Here is a 16,240-nt window from a genome sequence, read left to right as displayed (position 1 = left end):
TATTTGCCCAAAAGCCAGGCACCTCGTGGACATACCTTCTGTGTTCCTAAAATGGTAGATTTTGAATTTCTGCTGCTCACTCAAGGGAAAGAGGTCTATTGACAGATTGAAGAGGGAGGAGGAGGAGGGAGAGAGAGGAGGGAGAAGGACAGGAGAGGGAGAAAGGTGAGGGGAGAGGGAGGAGGGAAAAGGAGGAGGGAGAGAGAGGAGAGGGAGAGGGGAGAGGCACAAGAAGAGGGAGAAGGAGGAGGGAGAGGGAGAGAGGAGTGAGATGGAGGAGGGAGAGGGACAAGAAGAGGTAGAGAGAGGAGGGAGAGGGAGAGAGGAAGGAGAGGGAGGAGGAGGGAGAGGGTAGAGGAACAAGGAGAAGGAGGAAAAGGGAGAAAGAGGAGGAGAGAGAGGAGGGAGAGGAAGGAGGAGGGAGAGAGAAAGGAGGGAGAGGGAGAAGGAGGAGAGGAAGGGAGGGAGAAGAGGGAGGACAGAGAGGGAAGAGGAAGAGGGAGGAGGAGGGAGAGAGAAGAGGAGGAAGAGGGAGGAGGGAAAGGGAGGAGAGAGAGTGAAGAAGGGAGAGAGTGGATGGGAGAGGAAGGGGAGAGGGAGAGACTAGTGTAGCTCTGGGAGACAGGTAATACAAATTGGCTCCCTCCTACTCCAGAAATGACCTGTCAGTTTCTCTACAAAACTAGCTGGCTCCCCCCCCTTTTAGATTAACCTAAGTGAAACATACTCTAAAAGGCAGGGTTTTGGGGAGAGAGAGAGAGAGAGAGAGAGAGAGAGAGAGAGAGAGAGAGAACAGAGTATTCTCTAAAAGGCGCAAAACGCCTTTGTCTTCAAGGGCTGTTGAACAGCCACCAGCAGTGTTTATGAAGTGACATGTGAGGTCCTGTGTGGCAGGACCAAAGCAGAGAGGAGCCAGAGAGGGAAATCCCTCCCTGGAAGAGTTCATGGCCCGGCTGAGCGGAGAAGCTTAATGCAGTGTGAATGAGAAAATTTCACACCTATTAAAAGGCTGGGGTGGGTAGTGCGTTTGCCTAGTTTGGAAGAGACCAGGGCTCCATCCACAAACACTGTAAAAACAGAAAGGATGAGCACTGGGGAGGGGCCTCAGGCAAGGGGAATTCTGGGGTGGGGGGCGGGGTCTGCAAGTTCATAGGTCATTCAGGAGACTCAGTGAGGTGCCTGCCCCTGAGCAAAGGCTTAATGAAGTAGCCTAGGGAGAGAGCCTAGAGCCCTGCACTACTTCAGGAGGGAGAGATGGAGGACGTAGCACCTGCCAAGGTCCAAGGTAAGCGTGGCTAGAGGGATAACCAGGAGGCTAGCAGCAACGGGATGGAGTGCTGAAGAGGGCGAGGTCAGAGGAGGGGCTGGAAGGCGAGATTGGGGCCGAGGTGCCCAAGAGGCTTTGTGTGTCATTGTGAGAATTCACCATTTGCCCTGGGTAAGACAACAGACTTGGAACAGTTTGGATCTACAACTAACAGCGTTTGCATCTACCTACTCTGGCCACTTCCTGGTGCCTCTGAAGCCGAACTCTCAGTCCCTGACTTCTAACGCAGCCCTCAGCCTTTTCCTCTGGAAGGTGCAGGGCGGGTTACAGTGGTGCTTCCTTCTCCAGTGGAAAGAGGAAGCAAGGAAGGCCGTGGGTGCTCACTATGCAAAAGCATTGCCCTTGGCACAATGCAACAGGAGCCAGAAGCTACTATGGAAACACAGTGTGTTTGCAGTATGGTCATTTGTAATCCCAGCTGCTAAGAGGGAGCATAGACCGGGGTTCTGGCATTGCCAGCCATCAGGAACGCTCATGATGTCAGCGTCGGAAAGCCGAGCTGTTCAGAGGGAGCCCAGGCCTCGTCTGCTTATTTGATTTTTTTCCTGTCATTTTTTTGTCTTTTATTGAAAATAGATTTTTGTCTCACATACTATGTTCTGATTATGGTTCCCCCTTCCTCTACTCCTCCCAGTTCCTCCTTCCCTCCCCTCCCATCGGGCTCCACTCTCTTTCTGTCTCTCATTAGAAGACAAATGGGCTTCCAGGGGGTTATAATTTATATGATATGATATGATAAGACAAAAATGAACACAGTGGAACTGGATGAAACAAATGGAAGAGCCCAAGAAAAGGCATCAGAACCAGAGGCCCAATTGTTCATACACTGAGGACTCCCATAATAACAGTAAACTGAAGCCACAGTATAAATGCCGAGGACCCAGTACGGACCCATGCAACACCTGCACTTGCTGCCTTGGTCTCTGTGAGTTCACATGAGCTTTGCTCGTGTCGATTGGGAAAGCCTTGTCGTGGTGTCCTCCACCCCCTCTGGCTCCCACGCTCTTTCTGCCTCCTCTTCCACAGGGTTCCGTGAGCACGGAAGGGAGGGATTTGATAGCGATATCTCATTTAGGGCTGTGTGTTCCAAGGTCTCTCACTCTCTGCGTAATGTCTGGCTGTGGGTCTCTGGATTTGTTCCCATCAGCTGCAGGAGGAAGCCTCTCTGATGATGGCTGTCTTGCTTTGTTTTTTAGAAGCAGTGGTGATATTTTTCCTCCAAATGGCCCAGCTCCTTCCAGTACTATCTTTTCACCCACCTTCCTTTCTTCTTCTTCTTCTTCTTCTTCTTCTTCTTCTTCTTCTTCTTCTTCTTCTTCTTCTTCTTCTTCTTCTCTTCCTCCTCCTCCTCCTCCTCCTCCTCCTCCTCCTCCTCCTCCTCCTCCTCCTCCTCCTCCTTCTCCTCCTCCTTCTTCTTCTACCTCTTCTTCTTCCCTTTCTGTGCTGGGAATCAAGCCCAGGGCCTCATGCTACACACAGTATTACTTGAGTGGCACCACTGGCCCCGCCCACTTTCCCAGCTCTTTACATACAATTACATACAATCATAGTGGCTGTAGGGAGAGGCAGACCTCATCCTGTCATTTTCAGCCCTCAGTGGCTCACCTTGTTCTGAGGGTAGAGTCTGGCTTCTCTCAACCTGGATGCCTGGTCCTGCCCTCTGGGCCCCTTTCTCAGTCCCACCCCCAGCATCTTCACAGTGGTCATTTTCACAGGGAGTTCGCACACTCCATGCGGTGGGATTTGTAGAGTTGTTCTCCCTGTCGCAGCCTTGGCCCTCAGTCCCGGGCACATAGTAAGCGTTCATAAGTCTCAGTGACACTAATACGTGACCAGACAATAAAGCACCGGCGAAGCCCCTAACGGATGGTTATCGCTACCAAGGCGGTGGGCGAGTCCGCAAGTGCCACTAACCCTGCACTCTGTGGGTCTGTCTCCTCCTGATATACTCTGCACCGGGAGTTTTAAATTTCACCTTACAGGAACCCCCCTCCTCTTGCGCATGCGCAGAGCCCTCCTTTCCCCCACGCTTCTGGACGTATTTACCTCTGTGTCATTGCTCCTTCAGGCTGCGCTGGGGGAGGGCCGCGTGCTAGACTGACTCATCTTTGAGTCATTTCCTCTCAGTTTCCCCAGCCTCCGAGGAGGTCCTCAACGTGGGGTTGAAAAGTATTTTTCAAGAGATTTAATATAAAAGCAGTGAAGGCGTGTGAGCTCTCATTTCTCCATTGCGAACTCAGGTTGTGAGCACTGGCTGTCAGGATCCATCTGGCTGCTAATTTGCAAAATGAATCTCCAGGCAGGTCTGAGCGAAAGTAGGAGGGAGGTCACAATTTAAAAGCCTAGCTTCCGAGCCAGCGTGGAATACAGGAACCCCTGGGCTGGACTGCAGTCAATCATCTTGCCTCTGGCAAGCTTGGCTTGTCATGCTTGGACTTGTAGTGACAGTGGACTGGAGATCTTGTTAGGGGAAGAATTGCTTTGCTCCCAGCCTCCTGTGCTGTCCTGACCAACACCATCCCTCCTAGCTCACTCTCGGGGCTGAGTTTCCTGTATCCACACAGGAAAGAAGTGATCCTGCTGCTAATGGACCCAACCAACCTAAGTGCATTAGCGTGCAGTGGGAGGGATCCAGGAGCATGGGACCTGAAGATGGATTTATTTATGTGGAGAAGAGCAGAAAGTTGGTCAAGCACATGGCTTCTACCCCCATCCTCTCCCAAAGCCTCATTGTCCTTCTGAATGGGTTCCTGGTTTCTTGTGGCTGTAGAAAAGGCAGTAGAAAGCTTCTCAGCCCTTCTCTGGGATGACATTGGCCAGAAGACTGCCCTGTTTTCTCCCAAAGTAGAATAGGAAGCCATGTTTTGGAAGAGGGAGCATCTATCTTCTTTGTCCTTCGGGAAGCTGGTCCCCCTTAAAGCCCAGCTCCTGTGTTCTGCGGTGGCTCAGTGACTCACAAACAATGGGCAATTTCCAGCTGCTCCAAAACCCAGGTAGCTGCTATGGTTTCTGAGTGGGCATTGGCGTTTCTTTTCTTCAAAGTGACAGGAACCGTTCATTTCAAAGTGACAGAAACCGTTCAAGGGGCCTCTGTGTATCATCCAGCACTGGTGGGTTTGATTCTTTGTAATATGGTTTGAAGGTGCCAAAAAAGCCCCCAAGTCCTGAGACACCTTTGCCACATCAGCCATGGAGTCCAGGGGTGCAGCCATGAGAGACTTTTCCTTAGGCTGTCTCTAAAAGTCTTCTATTAAAACTCATGGCAATCCCCCTGTCTCAATCTCGGAAGATCTTGAATCTTCCATTCCCGTCTGTTCCTGACTCTCACTGGGATGTGGAGACTGCTCTGTAAGGTACGGCTGCTACTAGCCTCACATTCCACAGGGAGGAGTAGGGTTGAGTGGCTAACCACTGACCATGCCCCATGCCAGGGTACAGCTCAGCAGGTCTTCCCATTCCCCGGAACAGTGTTCAGGGCATGTGTCTTCTTCACTTACACCCAGGGCATGCGGAAATCTACTGTTTCATATATGCGTCTCTTGGTGCCTCAGTACTCTGACTGGGAGGTGCAGGACCCCTAGTCCACAGATAGTCCTACTCATGGGGTCTGCAACCAGAACTCCTAGGTTTGACCCCCAATCTACCGCTTCCTAAGTATTACTCCTAGACCAGAAACCCACTGCCTGCCCCCTTGGTCCTCACCTGTTAACTGCAGGCTACATTGACTGTCCTAGGATAGTTAGGAAGGATGCATCTATTAGACTAGAGCCATGCGTTCCAGGAAATGTTGGAATTTTATATTTGGAATCAAGAGTCCTTTGCATCAAGAACTTGAACTATTTTAAGAACTTTGGAAGAAATTAAAAGTCCTTCCTACTTTTAACATGCCTGTAGTTCCAGCTAACAGAATTCCATTGAGTTAGAAGCAACAGTGAGTAACAGAGTCCCTGAACCCCCATAAGTGGCAAACATTGCTTTAGTGGATTACATCTAGTACAGTCGAGTTGAGATGAGAAGAGTTGATTCTGTGGGGAGGTCACCTGCAAATCTTCTGGGCGGCGGGGAGCTTGGCATAGGCTTGGTTAATCAGTAGGGTTTTTTATAGGACGCAGGAGGTATGGACTCTGTGGTCCTTGTACAGGCATCTCCTGGGGCTGGCTCTGAGGTACTGGGGGACAGGGAGAAAGTGGCAAGAGGGGAGGATGGGGAGACAGAGGCCGCACTGCATATTCCTAAACTCGGCAGGCATTCAGCAAGCCAGCAAACAGGACAGGGTCAGGATCCATTTGCGCTTCAGAAAGCTCGGTTTGGCAGGGACGGAGGGCCAGGGAGTGAACACCAGCTAGCACAACAGAGCCGGTGTCCAGGTGAGAAATGTTGAGGTCCAGAAATGGACGATCGTACAACTAGGTAGTATCAGTGCTGTGTGATTAAATGCCTAACTCATTTAATATTAATGACAGCCATGTGTCTGTGTGACAAAGAAGGAAACAGAGTCTTACGAAGACAGGGAGGATGATGAGATAAGGTAAATGCTGTCTGCTCGTACAGGGCCCTTAGGTCTGGACTCTAGTCCCACAAGCTTGGTTTGGAGGCACAGTAGGAGGGTTTAGGTCTAGGTACGGCTTAATGCTAGGATAACTCACTCGTGTCTGGTGTTTGCATCAGTATGTCAACAGTGAAAAATAGGATGTCCCAAGCTTTGGTGTTCTTTTGTAGTCATCCGTGGTCTCTGATCAAGGAAGTCTGTCCCATTACCAGCACCTGAATGGCAAGTTGGTTAGAAGCAATGTTCTGGCAAATGACCATCAGAGAGACAGGAGGGAAAATGACCTTGAAGAACCTGTCATCGAGACTGATAAGGCTGATCAATCATTCATGCCCGTAGCCAAGAGCATTGTGTTTGGGACAGACTACTGATTCAACAAAACAGGGAGAAAATAAGCCTTATCTCCTGGTGTCGGCGCTGGCCCATTGCACAGCAGCTACCTGAGACCAGAATTCCGAGGCTGTGGTCCCCTCATGGCCAAGAGTGTGCCTCTGCTGGGCACAGGAGGGGAGAGGACATTTTGGTGGGTGGGTTGTGCAACCTTTCCTGGGCCTTCATTGTTACTCCGTTTCTTTCTGCCTTCTGAAGCTCAACCTTAGTGAGGTAAGCCATGCTGAAACTGATGCTTGTGAGGTACCCGTCTGTGGAGGATGTCTGATGTTAGGTGCTATCAAGTTTCATATACAGTAGTATAAGCTGGTTCTATTTATTCCAGGACGGCAATGTGGCATCACATATTCCCGATCCGTCCTTATTCCGTGGTCAGATCATGTCTGGAGTTCCACACATCAGAGTCAGTATGTTTCACTCTTTTGATCTGGACCTGGAGAGGTACAGAGTTGAAGGAACAGTGCCCACTGGTCTCTTTGTTGTTAAATGTGAGCAAATTTCCCTGGAAGGTTATCAGTTAGTGTGGAGTTGCCAATCCAGCTTCCTCAAACCTCCAACAGAATCACCAACAATCCAGACTCTAGCCTCTAAGCCAACTGACTCTTTGGTTGAAGGTCTTTGCATGGCTTGGTTCCGAGAATCCTGACAAAGGGTCATTCAAGAATGAAGAAAAGACAAACGTGACACACAGGAAAGCTGGGTTTGGGTGGTCTGGGCTCTCAGACAGAGAAGCTGTGGCACCTGGGGAAGCATGGTACGTTTATCATATACAGTTGAACAGGGAGACAGGCTGTTGTATACACATGAACCAGGAGGCAGGGTTACTGTAACAGATAAACAAGGAGGCAGAGTTATTATACACAGATGAACAAGGAGGCTGGGTTATTATACACAGATAAACAAGGAGGTGGGGTTATTATACACAGATAAACAAGAAGGGGGTGTTATTATAAACAGATAAACAAGGAGGCAGGTCTAGCTAATCCCAGGAGAAGCAATCTCTGTAGGGAAGCAGTCTTCAGGCTGGAAGCATAGGGGGTCTATGGTGGGCATTTTCTGCACAACCTTTACACTAGGACCCAGGGAGGCTTTGCCACTCCTATGGTGCTGAGGCGCTGGCCCTTGGCATAGCTGTGCCCATGGCAAACAATGCACCTTTACTCAGGATGCCACTCACTCCCTACAGCCATGTTTCTCTTGCTGTAGAAATGCTGCACCTCCTCTGGCCCCTTCTAGCTGCACCCTCATCCAGCAGCTGGTTCCTCTTTTTTTGAGATCTCTTGCACGAAATACAACTGTAAAAATGAATGACCACTCTGTATGCATGTGTGCAGAGAATTTGAAAATGTGTAAACCTTTGGGGTTTTGGGGTGTGTGTGTGTGTGTGTGTGTGTGTGTGTGTGTGTGTGTGTGTATGTGTGTGTTCCCACTGAACAATGCATCAAAGAAAGCTTGTTTCATGCCATCTTAACTCTGTCTGGAATCTCCCATAAAAATAGCCTTCTGTCTTTCGCCAGTTTTGTAAGTGCACCTCCTGATGGGGTGATGAATCAGGGAGAGAGGTTGGGTTTTCGCCATCCAGCGAGACTGTTGATTTCAGTTTTGAAAAAAAAAAAAATCACTTCCTTTCCAGCATCCTTGTTTCTCTGTATGAAACATAGGCGCGTGCCACCGACTCCCACAGAAGTATCCGGCGTTAAGTTCTGAGCTATGTCAGCAGATTGCTCTGGAAGTGTCGGGCACAAAGTGACATTTTACAGACACTCAAGAGTTAAGCTGATTGAGCTGAGCCCTGTCCTCTACTTCACTCATTTGCCCTGTGGACATTAGGAGCTTGGTCACCTGCTTTTGAATATACAGGAGGTAGCCACAGCCAGCAATGCCTGGGCCAGCCTTGTGTTGTGGCTTTGCTTGTTGGAGCTAATTGTATTTGTTTGTTTGTTTAACAGCACTGGGCGTAAAGCCATGACTGAGAACTGATCTCGAAACACCCCATCTTAGTAAGCTTCCTGCCAGGCAGTTCTTTCAGGGTTCTGGGGCAACACAGATTTGTCGGGATTTCCCTCTTCCTCTAGCCGTCACTCATCCAGGCCTCGGTGGTATCCCTGACTCCTTGGCTCTTGTCCTCGTTCACTGTCCTTACTATCTCGCCTTTTCTAACTGAGAAGCAATAACTGAGAATCTTGGGATAGACCAGGCCCATGGAGATGCAGCTTTGAAGTGGCCTGCAGTAGAGGCTCCTAAAACGCTGAAAGCTTCAAGGAGAACCAAGGCAGTCACCCAAAGGTAGTGGTCCAGAATTCAGATGGAGTCTGCTTTGGAATTTCAGAAGAGGGGGATCATTGCCAGAGGAGGAGTTCATGGGAAGTCCGAGAAGAGAGTTGACCCAATTGGCTGTCAGGATAGATTTGGTATCAACATTGGAGAATGCAGGGAAGGGGAACCACAAGAAGAGAGACTCTGAGCCATAGGTTTTCACAGTAGCTAAAGGCCCAGAAAACAGAGATATGCATCTAAGGAAAGCATGGGACCTACGAGGGCCTAACTTGGCTCTTCGGGGTGTTTGAATGACGTCAGAACAACAGTGAGCAACAGAGTGTCCCCAGCAAGCAGAAAACCAGATCTAATGGCACGCATAGTAATCCCATCACGCTGGAGGCAGAGGCAGGAGGATTGCCAAAAGTTTAAGGTCAGTCTAGGATATATAATGGCATTGTGTCAAAAAATAGGAGGAAAGGGGGGAAGGCCTACAAGATGGCTGAGCAGATGAAGGTGCCTTCCACCAAGCCTGGCGGCGTGAGTTTGATCCCCAGAACCTACATGGTGGAAGGAGAGTGTTGACTTACACAAGTTGTGCCCTGTGGCACACACGTCCATTGCCCTCACATAAACAATGAATGAATGAATGAATAGATGAACTATAATAATTTTTCTAATGAAAGAAAAAAAGTAGAACAGGATGCTGGCTGCGAGCAGGTGATGGCTTGGATCAGTGTGGGGGGCAGCAGATGGAAGCCCAGAGGTGGAGAAGCGAGTTGGGGAGGTAAGGGGGCCAGCAGAGAAGTGGTTATGGATAGAGATTAGCAGTCATCGGTCAGAATGGACTCTGAGCTTGGGAAAGTGAGAAGGGGAAAATGCTCCCTGAGTCCATGGCCAGACTGTGGCCTAGACCCACACAGGTGTGACCCCACAAATCATTGCAGTTGACAGATAAGGACTTGGAGGCACAGAGCTATTGGCTCATCTTCTCCAGGCTGCATGGCTGTTGTAATGGGGTCCCCGGGCTTGGACTCTTCCCTGGTGTCCTACTCAGCTTTTGTGGGTGCACTACCAGGAGAGCAGGGACCCTAGAGGATAAACAGGGGTTGGCAAGAGCAGACCTCCATGTGACGACATCTCACTGGGACTCCCAGGACTTGGAACCCTGAGCACTGACTCATGGGTGCGGCCCCACAGAGGATTCAAGGGGCTGCCTTTGGGACCTTCCCATCACTTGCTTTGCCCATTCCTTCTCAAAATCTTTACTGGGCAAAGAAGTTCTCTCGACTTCCAAAACTCAAGCCCCAAACTCCTCCCCAAGCACATAAACTTACAAAGCAGCTGCATTACGGCACACTTACTCAATCTGCAGAAGTGTCACCACGGGGCCTTTCTAAGTGCTTAGCTCCCAAATGCATATGAATGTTACATACATAGCATTGGTGGAGGCACAAAAACCATGTTTCTATTGGATAGACTCCAACTATTCCAATGCCAAAAGTACCTGGAAGTGATTTATTTTCTTCTGCCGCTTCCCGCTTGCCAGTGAGTTCAGTGGCTGACATCTGTCATGTAAAAACCATTGTGGTGGCAGCATGGCATTGTGCCAGAAGAAAGAAAGTTCATACGTACAAACTCCTACAGGATCGATCAATTATACTCCTAAAGGATGCTTTGCTTTAATCGGGAAGTTCCTAAATGATGTAACAATTGTGGAAGATTTTTGTTTTTATTCTATTGGCTCTGGGGGCCAGGAAGGCTGGGGATGTTGCATGGAATTGGGATGAAAAGGGAGGCAGAGGAGTAGCTGAGGCAGAGGAGTAGCTGAGGCAGAGGAGTAGCTTACAGGCATCTGCTCTCAGGAAACGGTGTGATGTTTCAGAAGACTGCATTGGAGGGTTAGGATGCTCGGCTGGTTTGTGCATTTCTACATACGCTCTTCCACACACCTCCCAGGTTAGAGTGGGTGACAATGCTGGCGCCCCTGGGAGCACATTTTGGGGAACATAGCCTCAGAATGGTGTTCAGATTCCATCACAGAAGGGGTGTGGTCTCTGGAGCAGGAACTCAGGCAGGCAGAGAAGCGGGCCGGGGGAGAGTGCAAAGAGACATGGGGAGAAGAAAAGACTCACATGACCCAAGTCCCCAGTTATCCCTAGGCTGCCTCAGTACAACAGAGTCAGCTGTGGTGTGCCTAGTTTCTGACCAGAGATGGGGTGATGGGAATCACTATAGGGGTGACAGCAAAGAAGAGTCCAAATCCGGGAGAGAGCAGAACTTCCCAACAATGAGATTACTGTGGGAAAGGTGTTTGCTCCCAGGCTGCCAAATACAGGAGAGGAAGGGTGGGTCCCTATCAGCCTTCCTAGCGCTCCTCCAGCTGTTCATTATCAGCTAGATAACTCTAGAGCCCTGGCGAGAGGCCTGACTAATAAAGCTCACTGTACGCAGTCTCCAAACTTCCCTCTGTGGAGAACTGGCTTAGTCAAACGTCTCATTTCTCCTCCTGGGCCAGCAGGGCTCAGTAGTTCACACATGGCTGGTTTAATAGCTCTCTGTGGATATGGGGGAATCTTTCAGTCAGCTGAAATGGACTGGAGATGAGCAAAGAGGCCTTCCCAGTGCGGGTATTTTGGAAATGCTTGGAATACTTAGGAACAGGTATAGACCTGCAGCTTTTTCTGATTAGCTGGGGCCTCACGATCAAGTCAGTGAAGCACAACATTTCATAAGCCGAGGAAGGTAGAACTCTTCAGTTTGGGATCCAGATTTGTGTAGTTCCTGGGGTTTAAGATGAAGTTTAAAAAAATCCACTGTAATAGATTTCCCAGATAAATATGTAGAGATTGGTTCAACAAGATCACATGAGATAGATCCACCCTATCCCTCCCAGAATTACTAAACATTGCGGATTACAGGAGGGCTCACGGATAGTCAGGGAACAGGATATTCGGGAACGTGATGATCCCACTAGGAAATGAGATCTCATCTTGTGGACGTGGAAATTGAAGAGGGGAAAGTCTGGCGGCAAGCTACACAGCCCAAGTGTCTGTTGTAGACAGGGACTTGAGCATGGGTACCCTGAGCCACTGAGGGCCTGGACAGGTCTCTTCCATGGCACCTGACACCCTGGATGTGGGGACAAGCTGCCTGTTTGCACAGTTCTGCTGGGCCAGGGGAGTGGCTTCACATGGTATTCAAGAGGTGTCACTTGGAATCATGACAGTTAACAGAGAGCACTGATCAAAACTGCTAGGGTCTGTTGGGACTCTGGGAAAACTCGAGAAGAGAGACCAAGGGAGCTGAGGAGTGCGTGTGTGGGTGTGTGTGTGTATTGTGTGTGTGTGGTGTGCGTATGGTGTGTGTGTTGTGTGTTTGTGTGTGTGGTGTGTGTGTGTGTGTGTAGTGTGTGTTGTGTATGGTGTAGTGTGTAGTGTGCTTGTGTGTGTATGGTGTGTGTGTGTGGTGCATGTGTATGTGTGGTGTGTATGGTGTGTGTGTGTGGTGCATGTGTATGTGTGGTGTGTATGGTGTGTGTGTGTGGTGCGTGTGTATATGTGGTGTGGTTGGTGTGTGTGTGTGTGTGTGTGTGTGTGTGTGTGTGTGTGTGTGTGTAGGAAATGTCCTAACCTCAGAGGAGCTTGCTTTCTTCACAGAGCCCCTTCTCACTGCAGCCTTCCAGAGGGAGACCCCGGTAATGACAAGAATTTGCACAAGTGAACATTGGCCTGTACTCCCTTTAAGTAATCCCTTTAGTAAACTCCAAACACACTTCCTACAGAAAGAGCAGAGTCTAACAGTTTTCTACTTTCCTTACTTAGCCTTCCCAGACCCCATTGCCAGTCTTTGCTCCCCACTGCCTACCCCGGCCTCCACTCCCTACTCCCGACCCAGCCTTCATTCCCAGCCCTGAGCCTCCACTCCCATCCCACCGCTCTCGACCCTCACCTTCAGACTTCATTCCTTCCCCACCTCCAGCTCCTAGGCAGCTGAGCCTTACACTCTCCAACCAGCTTTCGACCCGTTCCCTTAAATTGCCACACAATAAGCTTTCTATACCAATGTGCCACGCACATCCTTCCCAGAACACGAGCAACTCCTAGAGAGGGGAGAGAGCTCCTCTGAGGAGCCTCAGGCTCAGGAACACCATTACCTCATCACCCACGGTGACACCCACCAGGGATCTACTAGGACCTACCCTCCCTCCAGGAAGAGAGATGTCTCATCTATGCGGGGGAGGAGAGAGAGTGGATGCTATAATCCTGAGTCACTCAGGTTAACACAGCAAACTCCTACAGGCCTCTGAGACGTGCTGTACTGTTTATGGATTCAGTTGGAGTAGAAGAGGAAATAACGGGAGGTTGGTTAGAAATCTAGGAGAGCTGGGCTCGGTCTGTCACCTGGTTGGCTGTGCTCAGGTCAGTCCCCAGCGGAAACCCCGAGGGCTGTTTGCACTGCCTGTGGGAAACACACCGAAGTGGTCTGGACAAAGTGCCACAGTACAGCATACCAGGCTGCTAACAGGACAGAGTCTTCCGAGTCTGCCTTCCAGCTTAATCCCAGCCAGATGTCCTGGCTCCTTATCTTTGCTTCTCAGTGTTTCTGAGCTTCCTAGTCATCCACAGCCCTGATGTCCACATCGTTAGGACATTGGAACCACACACCTACACACATAGACTTGCCTCTCGTGGTGACTCCTAATCCCAAAGCTCATTTCTTTAGTTTTTGCCTGCATGCGCAGGGCAAGCGCCATTGATTTCCCATGTGCGACTTACCCTGTTATGCCCAGAAAACACTGTGTCCCTCTTTTGCAATGACCCCTGAGCCTTGGGAAGAAAGGCTGTTATACAGATCTCCCATTAAGGGCTGAGCATTCTAGAGTTCCTTATTCTTGCGTCTTGACTAGTCGTGGGTCTCTGCCTTAAGCTTCATCTATTGAAAAAGAAGCGTCTCCAGTGAGAACTGGGATGTGAGTATAAGGCAGAATAACAGTAGTGGGGTGGGGGCGGGGTGAGCCCCCGGGTGGGGTGGACCCCCGTGAGTGCCCCCCACCCCTGCTAGAACCTATGACCTGTCTAGCCATGGTTTCTTGGCCCACCTTTCCAGCACTATCAAGACTAGCCAATAGGAATGAAACTTCTTACCAAAACTAGCCAATAAGGATGAAGCTTCCTATCAATGCTAACCAATAGGGCCAAGCTTCCAGGTCAGACCAGCTTGATTTTCTCCTTGTTCTGTGACTCCAGTAAGTGGTGTCTTCAGCAATAGGACCATACCATCAAGTTGGGGAGGGGTTAGGTAACCAGGGTGTTGACTGGAGTCTGTAAAGTTCGAGGATCTATGCCACCTCTGTAACTAACAAGTCCAAAAGCGGTAACCCATTCCCGACACTGGGCGAAGGCAGTGTTTAAAGTAGGGGAGGAGCATCCAGACTTACTTCATTGCTTTGTCCAATGTTGGAGGTGTTCGTTCCGATGGGCTGTGGGGGAGGGGAGTCCCTCACTGCGGGAGGCGTCTTTTACAGGGGAGAAGAGTGGAGTGATGTGTAACGGAGTCCTTACCTTCTTATTTAAATAATTATAAAAAGGGAGACATAAATACTGCATCAAAAGATAGTTAAAAGAGAAGTCAGCCAGGATCCACATGAAAATTAAATAGAAAGGTAATGGTCTCCATACAATTATTAAGAATGATGAGATCCATAAAAGATATTACGTATGCCACCTGTTCTCAATGCCTTGGCAGTGGAGAGAGTAGGGCAGAGATATGGTGGGCTGAGCTAGGGTGGTAGTTTAACTGAGTTGTGCTTTACAATGTTATGGTGCTGGACAGAGAGAGGAAATCTCAGAAGTCAGTGGGTCGGCCCCTGACCATGGGACTCGTGGGAAAGAGACCTACCTCAGTCTCTTTGGTCATCATGTGTGATTGTTATTCTAGATCGTTGACTCAATGAAATATAGAAGGCAATCTATGGGGATACTTACATCTAGATCAGGTTAGGCTCTAGGCAGACCTGTGGGGGTTATGTAGGTTAGGTGAATTAAAGCGGGGGACCCACCACTGTAGGTAGATGGGTTGGGTTCATGGGTTGGGACTGTGGAGTAAATGAAGAGATGCATTCATCACCCTCTATCTCCTGCGGAAGGTGCAATGGGTCCAGCTGCCCCCTCTCCTCTGGCACTGTGCCTCCCCTGCCATGGTGGAACATATCCCCTCGAGTTGTGAGCTAGAAGAAGCCCTTCCTTTCTGAAATTGCTTTTGCCAGGTGTTTTGTACCAGAAATGAGACAAGTAACTAATGCACCCTATCTGAGGTTGCAGGATCAGCATCCGGGCTGAGCACTCACCTTGGAGACTGTCTGTCTTCTAGTTGGGAAGGTGTGGCTAAAACAACAGGATTGTCATTGGTGTTCTAACTCCAGGGAGCTCAGTGAGAGTGCACAGGGTTAGGTTAGATTCACTGCTCTCGGACTCTGTTTTCCGCTGCTCTTGAAAAGGACACCCTCCGGTTAGTGACCTGTCCCCACATCCTGGGGAGCCTGCTTTCCTATGGACAGCGACATAGAGAGTCTGCACTGAGCGAGCCTTTGACCGGTGCCTGGGCTCCGATAAGGGATCCTCAATAATGATATTCTAACAGTTCCCCCTATGAAATCCTGAGATTCTCTTTTTTCACCTCATCTAATAATACCTTCTGCCCTCTAAGAGAGCCAAGCCCAGACCCCTGTGTCACCCTTGGGTGGTTTGGGGGCAAGTTACTTAAGGTGTCTGTGTCTCTGCTGCTGCTTTTGTAGAGTGGGGGGAGGGTAATAATAGTAGGCACCTGGAGGAGGCAGAGGTTCAAACACACCACGACATCTAAAGTGCTTTGTATGTCTGGCTCATACACTTGAGCTTTTATTTTTCAAAGCCTTCCCCTTCCTGTTCTTTTATCTACATTTCATTGTCACCGAAGGGACTTACCATAGACCAGTGCTGTGGAAGACATCCAAATCCCAGTCCTCGGGGCTCCTTTCCTAATGGCAAACTTGAGGGCACAGGCCCCTCTGGAGCTGTAGACAGCCATCACTGTGGCTGGCAGTGGGCCACTCTCCATCTTTTGCCTCTTAGAGAAGATTTGTTCTGATACAGGAGAGGCCTAAGTGGGCCAGGGTTGGGTTGGACCTGGTGGTCCCCATGGGGCAGGTTTGCCTTTCTAAGCAAGGGCAGAGCCCTGGCTTGCCCCAGGTGAAGTGTTAGCCTAGAATGGTCTGAGAGCACCCTCGGGCGTTCTTCAGGACCCGCGGGATTCAGCAAACAATCAAGTCCATTTAGCACCTTAAAAGAGTTTCCATGTTAGCACGGTGGGTACGAGTGTAGCGTTGCAGTTTCTCCAGCGTGTGTTTTTCCCACAGAGGCAGACTGTAGAGAAATTGTCCTTAATGTCTAGAAACACCAGAGATAGTTTAGTAAATGGCAAAGCAGCTCACATGTGGCTCCAAATGGGTTTCCTTTCCCTGCCGTTGGGTTCCCTGTCAGCAGTTTGTTCTGAAGGGCCGGCCTCACACACACACACACACACACACACACACACACAGCCCGCTCTGCCCGCAGAAGGTGAGCAGAACTATGGGCCATGGGCCACTGCCCTCGATGATGGTGATGCTCCTAGGATCAAACTTATGACCAGGCAAGGTGTCGTGTGTGTGTGTGTGTGTGTGTGTGTGTGTGTGTGTG

The 16,240-nt window shown here is 49.8% G+C and overlaps 1 protein-coding gene across 14 annotated transcripts in view; it reads left to right on the top strand.

Moving 5' to 3' along the window:
• Positions 1-16,240, top strand: part of Ank1 (ankyrin 1) — a 185,563-nt gene that overhangs the window by 62,660 nt on the left and 106,663 nt on the right. The window contains exon 1 of one of the 14 annotated variants that reach the window (XM_087900895.1): positions 1,203-1,285. The exons of the other annotated variants lie outside the window; for them this stretch is intronic. The gene's annotated coding sequence lies outside the window, so the exon portion shown is untranslated. Of the gene's footprint in view, positions 1-1,202; positions 1,286-16,240 lie in introns of those variants that run through there. 14 annotated transcript variants of the gene reach the window in all.

This window comes from Myodes glareolus, chromosome 23 (assembly GCF_982192425.1).
Source record: "Myodes glareolus chromosome 23, mMyoGla1.1, whole genome shotgun sequence".
In the NCBI taxonomy this organism is placed as follows: domain Eukaryota; kingdom Metazoa; phylum Chordata; class Mammalia; order Rodentia; family Cricetidae; genus Myodes; species Myodes glareolus.
Note: the sequence above shows the minus strand (reverse complement) of the source record. Positions and strands in the feature narration are given on the sequence as shown.